Source organism: Poecilia formosa, unplaced genomic scaffold, assembly GCF_000485575.1.
Source record: "Poecilia formosa unplaced genomic scaffold, Poecilia_formosa-5.1.2 Scaffold24, whole genome shotgun sequence".
NCBI classification, from domain to species: Eukaryota; Metazoa; Chordata; class Actinopteri; order Cyprinodontiformes; family Poeciliidae; genus Poecilia; species Poecilia formosa.
In genome coordinates this window covers 54,704-68,062 of record NW_006799963.1, presented here as the reverse complement: position 1 = coordinate 68,062, position 13,359 = coordinate 54,704, and the positions used below count along the sequence as shown (strand labels likewise).

At 38.3% G+C, this 13,359-nt stretch overlaps 1 protein-coding gene across 2 annotated transcripts in view; it reads right to left on the bottom strand.

Annotated features, from left to right (window-relative positions):
- The window catches only part of ofcc1 (orofacial cleft 1 candidate 1), an 85,800-nt gene extending 83,712 nt beyond the window's left edge, over positions 1 to 2,088 (bottom strand). Inside the window, exons 1-2 of one of the 2 annotated variants that reach the window (XM_007547924.2) lie at positions 1,950 to 2,088; positions 433 to 565 (exon numbers count right to left, since the gene is read on the bottom strand). The gene's annotated coding sequence lies outside the window, so the exon portion shown is untranslated. The remainder of the gene's footprint in view (positions 1 to 432; positions 566 to 1,949) is intronic. The other variant, XM_007547925.2, reaches the window with a different exon arrangement.
- Between the last annotated feature and the right edge of the window lie 11,271 nt (positions 2,089 to 13,359).

Sequence of the window (13,359 nt, the reverse complement as noted above, 5' to 3'; positions counted from 1 at the left end):
TGTACAACACCACCTAATCCACCTCACATCAGCAATTTCAGCCGTATAAAAACAGCTGCATTGCCTCCATGCCGAGCAGTTTAAATCCATATGCACTCAAAAACACACTGCCGAAGCATTAAATTTTATTTTCAAAGATAAATTTTAATTTACAACAGTAAAGTAAATGGAAATTAACTGTACTGAAGTGACTATTTCAAAGTGTGTTGCATTTGATTAATGCGGTATAAAGATAACACATTTAAAATTTATCAAAGATTCCTCTTGCTTGCCGTTAGTGGTGTAAAATCTTTCGACAGGTATTGCCTCTCTAAACCAGCTTCTTTCAGACTTTGATCAGATTAAATGAACAACGTTTCTCACAATAAAAAAGTAACACATTATATTGCTTATTGTATCTGTCGTATCTCTTCGGATTAATCGGAATATTACCTTATGAAGCCAGACTTTTTGCCTTTTCATGGGCAGCTTCTCTTCAGTCGTCAGGCCAACAGTGGGCAGGCGTTTCTAAGCGGCACACAACACACACGGTGTCAGATAACTTCCTCCCACGCACTCTCATTGACTGAAATACAAGATCAAGGGAAAGTCTTGAATTAATTATGCACGGATAAACTTTAATGATAGATATTCGGAATTGGACTCATTTGATTAGACATTTTAAAGAAGAACAATTGGTGGCAGTTAAAATAAAATTTAAAAAAACCCTTTAACATCAACATTCAAGTTGGCAAGAACAAGTTTAATCTACCAGGTGGCAAAACTATATTAATGTTTGTGTTCTTTGCTACGCTGAATTATTAATGGGAGTTGTGGCAGGATGCTCCTTTGACCAAGTGTTTACTTAGCGTTTCACTAGAAACACAGACACCAAAGGTATAACTGATTGCTTTGTGATCTCCCACTCTCCATTACAATGTAGTTCCCCAAACTGAAGTTAAACTGTTCCCGGTGCCTTTTTTAACATCTATTATGTAGTATATGACAGTTCACACAAACGTAGCACCATGCATTATTAATGGAGAGGTGCACACAAATATAATTCTTTGCTGAAGACAGCCGACAAGCTCTGTGGCTGCTGTGAGGGATAGTAAGACAATGCCCAGTGGATTGGCCTGGCACTAATAACACTAATGTCCCCCTTGGAACAAAATCATGAGCTACTAGCTAGCGGTTCCCTTACAACAAACATTCAGACTGCCTTATTTATGACTACAAAGTCATCAGGGCATTGGTGGCCTTTTATAAAAAAGGAAAGCAGATTGTTCATATATGAGAGCATCGCACGTGGATTCACACATCTTGAACCTCTCTCTACATTCAGCCATGTTCTGCTCCAAGTCTCAGTTTCCAAGAAAAAAATAAATACATTTCGCATAAGTCCCATTGAATTTTGCATATTGCTGAGTTTCGGGCATGTGACCCGGATGACGCGCGAACCATGTGGGGGAATAGTCACAGCTCTCTGTGACTGTATGGCTAGGTAGGTTTATTTAGCTTTTTTTTTTAAGCATGAAAGTCCCACTGAATAAACATATGTTCTGTCCGGGATTCGGCACCGAGTTAGCTGCTAACAACATTAGCACTCTGGGCAAAGCTAGGGCTTAAAAATAATATATTTTACCTTACATACGAACGCTTGCTCTTCTAAGTTACTGTCCAATAAAATATCTGAAAATAAAATTTAAATTATGCTGTCATTACCTGTTAGAAAGTGGGCGCTGCAAACTCTGGCATTGTTAGTTTCCACATCTACTGTTTGTTGATCCACTTTTCTCCTCTTTTTTCATATTTTTTATTTTATTTTTTTAATTAACTCCCTTGTGACTAACTACCTTCGAAACACGAAATACCGTTTATCTTTCTCTCTAGTAGAACAGTTGGAACAACCATGCATAACACAGACTTTAGACATTTTGATGCTGGATCAACAGAAGTAAACAGCTTACTTTTTGCCCTCGGTGCTGCGTCTTCTTCTTTTCTATTATGGCGGATCGCAATCAACTTTAATGTGCATACCGCCACCTACTGTACCAGAGTGGGTAGCCGGTGTTACGTCATCTGAAACCCAGGTCGTAAACAGTAAAATTAAAAAAAAAAAGTTAGCTTCTTATGCAGCTATGTCTTCTAATAATGTGTTCATAATGAGATCAATAACACACAGGTGGACTGTGGGTATCATTTAGGTTGCCAGAGTGAAAGGGGGGATTATGCAGATTATTGCAGATTATTGCAACTGTTTCCATTTGCTAAAAAAAATATACATATTTACAATTTTACATAGTTTCTAATAGATTAACTGGATGGAGATACTTTTGCAAGGTAGCGTATTGACAAATAATATTACTCATTTGTTCTTTGATATGTACCAGCTGCAGCAGACTAGTTAGCTTTATCTTAATGTTTTGATTAGTGACCCATGTCACAATCTCCTCTTGATTATCAAACAAAGCTGAAAACAATCAGGATTTAACAAGGCACAACAATACATCATTAATGCACTTTTTAATCTGTTCAGTGCATCCTAAAGGGCCCTCGCAGCACCTATATTAACAAACCACTGGGATATTTTTTTTTTCCCCTCATTAAGCTGGTTTAATGTAATCTAAATAAGATTTTCGCTGATTTGGCCCTCCCATTTTCTGCCAAAGCTGTCGTTGATCGTTTATGTGATTTAAACAGAGACCTAAATCTCCATCTTATCCAATTAATTTTCAGTGCAGGCATGAGAGTGGCTAATGATGTTATCTTACCTAATTAACCTGTATAGGGATTCAACTCCAGGACAGGGGATTGTTCATCCTTCATCCAAGGCACTCATTATTATCATTATAATCATTATCATAAAGGGACTAACTTATGTTGGCCATTTCGCCACCATTAATCTAGATTGAGTCTTTTTGGGGAGAGAACGATCCTTTGGGGTCATTTTTAATTATCAGTAACAGGATGGGAATTTGAGCAAAAGCTGACTAAGTTCAGTTGTGGCCATAGCAATAAGTGGATTCCCATGAGTCTGCACAGCACAATCGTTACGATTTGGCTATGAAAGACGACTTTCTACAATCCGCAAAGTTTTCTGCCATCAGCTCTGTGACTGACTCTTGGCTGCAACCTATTACCGCCGCACACTTGGAACAGATCAATACCCTTCATTGGGCCATGTGTCATTGGTTAATCGGATATTGATGAGGATATTGACATGCACCTAATTAATCTCAGGCCCAGTGCTGGCTTTCATATGTTTCTTTAATTATGCACTTCATCTAAGTCTATACACAGCAGCAAGCTGACACTTCCTTTCTGACATTGTGATGTAAAGTTGAAACTGGCTAAGTACATTGCGTGGAGATGCAATTTTGTAAAAATGAGACAAGAGAATTTTCCATCAGAAGTAATTTGCACTTTTTTAGCTGCAAAAGGCATAATTTTTGGAATGAGTTTTACTGGATTTCTTTGAATACTTTATTTGTTTTTTGATCAAAATAGACTCGATTTATTGATTTGAGACTATTTTAAAAAATTGATATTTTTCTAAGCCTCAAGTATAAATGAAGCTTGATTTGCACAATACATGCTTGAAAAATTTAATATGTTTTTTTTTTTTTGTTTCGTTTTTTTGAGCACCTGCACATGCACCAGTGCGTTTTACTTTGACAAATCCGGGTTGATCAATAACATTAGTGTGCCGGTGTACAGAAGAAACAGCACCCAAAGGTGACCCCGACTAGTAGCATCACCACAGGGCTCCAATAAGCTGCTCCTCAACCTCTGCTCAGCAAATCGCAAATCTCCAACTTTTAGCCCTGCTGCTGTTGGTTTGATTATTGTTTATAGATACAGCCGAGAATTAAAGCATGGCCCGCAGGCAGCATAATTATTTACAGCTGAAAACTCATATCATTACCAGCATGCTCCTAATTGCCAGAAGTAATATCAATGTTAGTTGATTAAGCATTTTTTTTTTCATCTTCAGCCTCCATAATGTGCAGAGATTGTTTTTCCTCAGCATATGGGGTGACGGTTTATCTCAATACAGCTGTTCATCTGGCTTTGCCTCCATTTGTTTCCCTACTGTTTGTTCTAAAAACACAAAATCTTCAGAGGGTAGCGATCGATCGCTTCAGTTTTTGTTGTTCACTCACAAGGGCGAATGCAAAAATTATTGTTGATAGTTAAAAAATAAATAAATAAATCTCCATAAATATCCAAAACAGATACAGATGGACTCACAGCAGCAGCAGCAGCAGCAGCAGTACATTCATGGTGATCTCAGAGTCACTAAGAATTGTGCGGCGCTAACTAAGTTCACTGTCAAATGATTGATTAAAATAAATGTTTACTTGGCCGGGGCCCCTTGTGGACTTGTCAAAATATTTCATCCTGTATTTAAAGCAAAAAAAAAGAAAGAATAGGCTATTAATAACATGACCCATACAGGGGAAAAAAATACATAGGCCTTGAAGGCTACTTTATTATTCACATGCAGATTATTCAAACATCATTGAAACTTTGCAGGAGTAGAAACTTATTTTTTTATCCTGAGTATAAAACTGTTCATCAGGTTGGTTTATGCTGAGTTTAGAATTTATTTTCAAAAGGGGAGATGTTACATACATTATACTACCCCTTTAAAAATCTGAAAAGATCACGCACCCTTTGCTTTTTTTGATTTTTATCAAGACTCTTATCAATAAACAATGTCAGACTTTCTACTTAATTCAGAAAGAATTTTATGAATCACGACATCACTTAAGAAAGTATATTTTAGTGTCGTATTGAAATGTCGTGTGATAGACTGGCATTTTGACTAGGGCGCACCATATCTCTTGGCTGGGAAAGGCTCTAGCCTTCACTAGTAACCCTGAACAGGCCAGTCTGAGTACAGAAACTGGATGACGGATGAAGTGTTAGTTTAATTTTGTCAAAAAGTGTATGTATCCATTTGTCAGTCATTGTTGTTTCTGGATTCTTTTTTGCTTTGCTTTCTCCTTGGCCACAGAGTTCGTAAGGCCTCGTAACAGTGGGAATGAGTGGCATTTTCTTTTTCTTTTTCTTTTTTTTTCTCTCCAAGAATAAAAAAGGGCTTGTGTGAAGCTTGAACTTTCCTTTCATCATACTTGAGAACAGATGTTGCAGAAATAAACTTGCTTTATATGATAAAGAAAAGAAACGGGGGAAGTCATCGAAGGGTCAGTTAAAATTTTGCACGATTTCGTCAGAATTCGTCATACGCTGAGGAGAACTAATATTACCCCCAAATTATTGTGTTTACTAAGAACTTCATCAGTGGATCTCATGCTTCCACAGTCAAAATTGTGCAGCAAAGTGGAATGATTGTTAAAAAGGGCAATGCAAATAGTGATTAAAAGTGGGCCTTGGGTCATCATTAGGACATGATTTCAGAGAGATTGAGAGCAAGGGCAAAGTGTTTGAGAAACATCTTCCTGACCAACAAGAGCTGTTCTGCATGCCACTGACTCTTCATGACAAAGCCTTATTATGTACTCTTTGAAAGGCAGCGTCTTCTCCGTTGATGAGCACACTGACTGAAAGTTCAGGCATAAAATGCTTGGGGAAATTAGACAATTGTTGGAATTAAACTTTACACAATGAACTCGTTTATTTTGTTTGTCATTTAGTTTGAGATGGGGTGATGTCATCGTGCGACGAAGGTCTCATGAACTCTTTTTTTTTTTTTTTTTTTTTTAAAGAGCAAGTGACCAGAGGCAGGAATGTGTCAGTGGCTCAAAGGTTGTGTATGAACAAGATATAATGTAGATTTAGTTCAGACATATTAAGTGTAATGGGTGCACATCTGCACTTTAATTTCAAATGATTAAAAAGTTACACCAATATTTTTATGTCCTTTTTTCAATGGCATGAAAAGATCTTACAACTAAAGTGCATTAAGCTAATTAGTTTACAAATCAATTTACCAGTTTGCTGAAAACTTATAGTGTTGGTTAAATGACAATATAACTTTGTTGTTCCTGTAATGGTCATCAACAACATTATTATCCAAAATCTAACATGTCTGAAATGGTGTTGTCACTACATGTCATGTTTTGTCTTTTGGTTTCAAACTTTCTGAAATATGGCCAAATGCTTTTTTTTTTTTTTTTCCAAATAAACTTTTATGGAGTCAGATATCTAATAGAGTTCTTGTTCCCAAAACGTTATGATTATCAGATTTGTAAAAATGTCATACATCGGTTTTGGAGAGACACCCAACAGATTTACTTTTTACAAGTGGGCAATTATAGTGACATTGATATATAAAAAAAACAACAAAAAAACAACAACTTTATTTTGGGTTTATTTCAAATGTAATGGGCAGCAAAAATGAAAGTAGAGAAAAAAAAGAAAGAGAAAGAGATGGGAAAGAAGGAGATAAGAATAATAGGCATAGACGTTTGCTTCTGTAGAGAGAGAGAGAAAACAGAGAATCATGGAAGAACTTAAAAGTACACGGCATGATTTAATACAAGATGTATTCAGTGGACACTGCATTCCAGTATAAATTGTGTCTGTAACTACCTGGACCCACATTTGGTGGAGGCCATGAGACGATCTAAGAGAGGACGCAACCAGACACCCAGTCTGACAGATGAACAGGCACATACAGACAAAATCACACATTCCCACACTCATGGGCACAAATACAGATATTCATACCCACACACCTAACATAAAGACACACAAGAAATGACACCATATACTCGCACTGCCCGTACATACCACAGTATATTCACAGGTTCAGGTACCAACACCCCAGAGTGGCAACCAGCCTATGTACCCAAACTGCACAGGTTCCCACAGTAGGAGAGCAGGCCAACAGCCCAGCCAGATGATCTAATCAGAAACCTGCATCTTCTTTTCTTATATATCTGCACAACTCAATTAATGTTTGCATTTGTAGCATCAGAAATAAGTTTTTCCCCAAGAAAGCTTAAAAAACTCATTTTTCTTTCTTTCTTTCTTTTGCATAATACATTCAGAATGGATACAAACGTCCCAGGTGACACTCTAAACAAAGTCCTGGAAAACAGCTGCTGATTGCTGGAACCTATGTTCTCAGAGGCCGGTCCCTAAACCACATTGCTGTCTAAACATGTAGGCAAATCTTTGAAATGTAAATGTCCAATGACCAACTCAATTCAACTTTTCTTCGGCGGACATGCAACACTGACCCTTAAGGCAGTAGCAAACTCATTAGGGTATTCATAGACTTTGTGTCCTCTGCTTCTTACCTTTTAAGTTTTTAAAGGGTATAATGTTCACTCTGTGAGTTTAACCCAGATCCTGTTTGAACTTTTAATGATCCATTTCCTACAGTTAATGATTCAACACTCGGTTTACTACTGTGCGTATGCACTGATTAACACACAAGCGAAGCAAGGACACTTCTGGACTTAGAAGTTAAATGAGGTGAAACTGTACTCCTGTCATTTTTCAAGTAGGTGCATGCAGTACATTTTAATTTTACAGAGCCATATAATTTTCCTGGTGTTTTGAAATGCACATTCATGTCAGTATTTTTATAAATTAGAATTATGCTATTCTCCCACAGTGGGGAAACTCAGGTGTCACATGGAGAAATTGACAATATACAATTTACAGTACAAATACAAAAGTTTACAAGACAAATAGTAATTCTGTACATTCCGTACATTTCTTTTAAAAAAAAGTACCACACTCAGATTAAAATGTCCAGATAAGTAAGTTGTATAATTCTACCTCAGACTACTTAATTTTGCTGGTGATCTTGCAAAACAACTTTTAAAACAGTGAAGACTCTTTATAGCAAACAAAACAGCAGCACAGTCTTAGCATGTTGTCTTTTTCCCCACACATTTTCTAGGGCATTTCACAAAAGGCTGCGCAGCGTTCCCCAATTAAAGATGGTATTTGTTTCACTGTGGTAATTTTATCTACGTATTTACCAGAAGGAGGAAATCATTTACCAAGTTTTAAGGTTTTCTTTTCTTTTTTTTCTTTTTTTTTTTTTTGCAATGGCAATACTATTTCTGTAATTAACCACCATAAATTTTATTTCTAACCAAATGTTGAGAATATAGAATTGAGTCTCTAGCCATGTTTTTTTTTTTTTTGTCTTTTTTCTTACAGATTATTTCTTAAACTGCTACACTTAGTGTGTTTTGTGTTTGGATAGGAAAGAAAAGAGAGAGTAAAGCACAAAGTAACTCTCAGTAAATATTTCTGAACAGACGTGATGACACATAATTTGTATATGTAATGCACTATTTGAAGGTCCAGAGCCGCAACATTGACTGTGGGATTTTAAATAATGCGCACTCCAAAGCCTGATAATCCTCAGACTTGTGTTTGGTTTGCAGTGAGATAATCAGCATTAAGAGACACGTTGTGAATGTTGCTCAACGACAGACGGAAAGTACATGAAAGGTCTGAGTCAATACTGGAGCTATTGAAGTGCGTTCTCAGAGTACCTCTATTTCTGTTGACTGGCGGCAAGGTATTTTGCACTCTAGCTCAAACCTTTCAGGTACCACACTTTAATGTCAAGAACAGACTCGGCAATCTTGAACATGCTGGCAGAATTATTTTGTTAGCAATTCATGAGCATGTGGCTGTGCAGAAGACGCATAAAATATATGTTGCGCAGCTACTAAAAAGCGCTTGTGCTGCTGCTTTAAAAGGTAAAATTCCATACAAGCGTTTGCAGAGGAAATGGCAAAATCCGTCTATTAGAAGTGTATGACTTTCAAACCACCAAACACACAAAGGCCACTGGAATGTCATGTTTCATACATTCCGATGTGCCACGTTTGACATTGGGTTATTGTTTATCCTTGAAAAATATAAAGACAATGCGTTGTGTGTCAAATTCCTCTGCTGGGTTTTGGTGATGTATGGACAAATTTGCATTGCGTCTTTCGACATACAAAGAACTGGCAACACCTGGTGAAGTTCTAACTTCTTAATGAAGCTCCCTTCCCAGTGGAATACTTCCAACACTCAGTCCTAATGCATAGGCAGAGGTGACAGGTGTAAGAAGCGCATGGTGCTTTTTTGGAACATGAGATTCAGCTGAACTCAATCTTTATCCACGAACTGAAAGAGACCAAAGAGAACGCTTAAAGACGAAGGAAATCCCAGCATCCTGCTCGCATGGCCAAATGGTAAATGCGAGTCTGCGTGGGGCACGTTGTAAGTGCTCAATATTTCCTGCACATGAAGCCACGAAGAAGACAGGAGCAAGCATTCTCTGTTGTATAAAAGTCATATATCGCTTGCAGGCACCAAAACACAAAAGAAGTTGAGTCGTGAACATATTATGAAACAAGATTGGAGAGTGGCAAATTGGTAATTAGCTTCTACATTGCAAATGAGCATTACAGTCTTGCTTATGACTTTCCTCTCTGGTCCCCAAAGCCTCTTCTATTAATTTAGCTCTGAGGGGCCATCCATAAACAGGCTGAATAAGCTGTTAGCCTAAACGACGAGTGCAAATGAAGGACTGGCTAAATATGCTGAAGGTAGCTGAGGTAGTAAAATATTCCATGCACAAATTGGAGAAATCAGACAAGGAAGTAAGTGTAGGAATACATTAGGTTCTCAGTTATCCCCATGTATGTACAGATGAAACCTATTTTTAATCACCACTCTATTAAACCAAACCAAGGATTTCCTGTGTCACGTCAGAACTATTTTGTAATTAAAGTTATTACTTAATTTACTATTTGTTTGTTCATTCAAAAATAAATAAATAAGATGCACACTGTGGTACACATTATTTATAAATGTCACTCAATAAATATTTGAATTATGTCTAATTTTTATTTATTTTTATTTTTTTTCTGTACCTATCTGCTTGGCATATTACGGCTGTCTGGAATGACATCATTTCTCTCAGGGATGACGCTCTGTCTCTCAGCCTTAATTGAAACTGCTGTGAACTCCTGGAAGTCTATACCTCGTCTTATGAGGTCAGTTTCCTGCCTCCGAATTCATTCAGCCCCTCTGGTTGTCTGGCACATGAACAAGAGGAACCCATTACTTTCAAATGAAACCGAAGCGAGACCGAAACTTCCAAATTAATTTACAGTAGAACACACCTCACAGGTAACTAACTCGAGTTTAATGTAATTACTACAAAAGCCATGAATGGCTATAATTGAGAAAAAGCCTACAGCACACAGGGATAACAAATGGCCAGTTAATGAAAGTGGAGAAAGTCGTAACTATTCATATTGATGCGAGAGGGACTGATGTCTGGCTTATTTGAAGCGGCTTCATTTTGCAAATACAGTATGCTTCAGCGTGGACTAGCGCCACCGCTGCCCTGCTCTTGCCCTCCTGTAAGCATGCAGATGAGTCCGCCATTAGGTCTAAGTGGTCTTCACTCGTAAAGGCTGCCATTTCACAAATTAACCAATTTACAACAATAGATGATAGCCTGTGGCTAAGGTCAAAAGGTCAGCTGTGGTAAATATAATGTGTAAGCCTGCAGTACAAGAGAGATTCATAGCGCATCTTTCAAAAACACACATACACACACAAAACAGAGTAGTAAAAGCAACGCACAAATAGATTGATTTAAAGGATAAAAATATTTCACCTCATTCTGCTTTGACCTCAACTATAGGCTTTAATGCCGTTTCAGTCTTTGCTCTGGCCTACATAGTGGCCTAAATGGCCGTTACGTGGTTTAATGCAATAGACAAAACAGCATTAGGCATTTGCTCTGCATCCCCAGTGTGCAGAAAGGCTTGTCAGCCCTGCAAAATAGACTGGAAATAGACGGAGGAAGAAAAAGAGAGAGGCACTCTCGCATCCCTGCCCTTCCAGTCCATCGAGTTTGCACCAGGGCAGACGGACATATGGGTGATGCTACATTCTTTAAAGGGAGTGAAGCAAAATTCCTAACCCACCCTCTCCGCCCCCATCCCTGCCTCCCGCCCCGTCGCTCACAAATTGCCCATTCGAATGTCAGCCCTCCTTCTTATCAAGCAAAGTCTATTGTCTGCCAATTCATGGGACACTGACAAGAAAAGGCCAGAGATGCCGCTCGTATTAGCAGTCAGTGTTTTGAACACGGAGGCACACAGTCAGACACACTGCCAAAAAATCAATACAGCTTTGCATGAGCCTGACCCACATACAGGCACACCACAGCCTGAACAGGCAAGGCAATATCATTATTGTGTGTATTTGGATTCATTTGCTATGCATTTGTAAATCCATGAGCCGAAAAGACAAGTGATTAAATGTGTGTGTGTGTGTGTCTCCTGTGCGTGCGTGGATGTAAATTTGAAACACAAACACACTGAAGGTCTGTTTAGTTGTTTAGGAAAAGTTTTGTTTTGTTTTGTGAACATGCACAGAGACCCTTACATGCATGTGTGTGCGTGTGCGCGCGTGTGTGTGTGTGTTCATAAGTCCGATCATTGGGCCAGAGTGGGTGTTGAGTTCACACAAGCCCTTCCTGCTGCCTGACTTCACTGTCACTGATTGCAAGCGACGCAGAGCTAATAAAAGAGCAAAGCAGACTGTCAGCAGTGATTAGGCAGGCTACACAGACAAGACAAAGAGAGGGGTGAGCACAGCGGCATTAGCTATGGTCATTAAACAACTTGAGTCAAGGAGATTTTCAGACTAACCTGTTTTATTAAAAGGGAAGGAGGACAGCACAGCAGAGGAGTGTTTGCTATAATTATTCCACATTTTACCCCAAAATCGCACTTGAATGCTTTAGAAAGTGAATGTGAACAATGAACACGACAGTTCCCCGCAAAAGGATTCACATCCAATGAACTTTTTCACATTCACGTTACGACCAATGTAATTTCGTTGGGATTTTATGCGACAGGCCAAAACTGTGTAGTGCATCATTGCGAGCTGGAAGGAAAAAGACACGCAGTTTTGAAAAAATATTTCATAAGCAAGCATGTCAACGGTCCGCAGTGTCAAAACTGAGCCAAAACCTTGTAGAGCCCACCTTCTGCTGCATTTACAGTGAAGTGTGGTGGGTGTGTGCTTCTCCCTTCACATTTAGAAAATAAGTGTAAGTTTGAGAAAATCTATAAACATCAATTTTTAGGTCATTCCACCAAAGGCCCTAAACATCCTCGGGTGGAAATTGGTCCAGACTTTGACTGGGCCATTCTGACAAATGAATGTGATTTGGTCTAACCATTCTGTGGTCGCTCTGGCTTTATGTTTACCGGTTATCGTCATTCTGAAAGCTAAACTTTCATCTCAGTCGAAAATCTTTTCTGGTTTGCTGCTAGGATTTCCCTGTAATTAGCGCAATTTATCTTCCAATCACCTCCGACCAGTTTCCCTAAGCCAAACATACACTGAAGATGTGGCTGTAGCATGAAACATTGTGGAAAGTTAATACTTTCAAGGCACCGTAGTTTAGATGAAAATTTGCCTTGGTCCCATTCACCTTTAGACAGAGAAAACTTTCAGAACTGCAAAATCAATTACAAGATAAATTATCTTGTATGTTTTACATCCATTTTGGGATAAACATTGCATATAAATTGTACATTTATTGCTACTTTAATCCTTGCAAACAGACAACAACGTTTAAGCGGTAACAGTGACTCAGGTGTCTAGGATGATGTTCCAAATCCATATGGTGTCCTCTCTTTGTGATTCATTTGTTTGATTTGTTCAATATGCCATTTGAGCACATAAATAGGCATCCCGACAGGTCGGCAGGCCACATGTTTATTATTGTAAGGCATGGATGATAAACGCTGTTTAGTCCAGCACAATAGATAAAGAAACGAGTACAGAAACACACAAGATGCGGTGAAGCCGTCATAACCGTGATGAACTTTTTTTTTTTTTTTTTTTTTTTTTTAAAGTACGTAGATTTGTAATTCCTGGTCTTCAGATTGTTTTTCCTCCAATTACCTAAATACATATACAGGGATGTGTAAGTGCACTTCCATCCACTTGCTGAACTGCGGCTGTAAGGCAGTAGGAATGTCAGACAGGTCAGGAATCTTTTCCATTTGCCTCTAAGCATTGTTGGCTCCCTGACTGCCTGGCTGCCAGAAAGGTTGCCACAACACCTTAGTCTTTCCTTCCCTTTCCATTCACAGTCACACCATCCTCCTGTATGGTGAACATAGTTACCTAGATTTTGTTTTTCATTTGTATAAATGAAACTTGAAGAGAGATCATCCTTAGGTGGCACAAATGTTTTTAAGTCTGCATTCAAGCATATAAATGTGACCAAAAAAAATGTGCAAAGTGAGATATTAGGGTTAATATGAGATGTATTTCACTTTTAATGTCACTTAGGATAAAAAAGTAAAATAAAATAGAGAAGATTAGAACCAAACTTTTAAACTACCT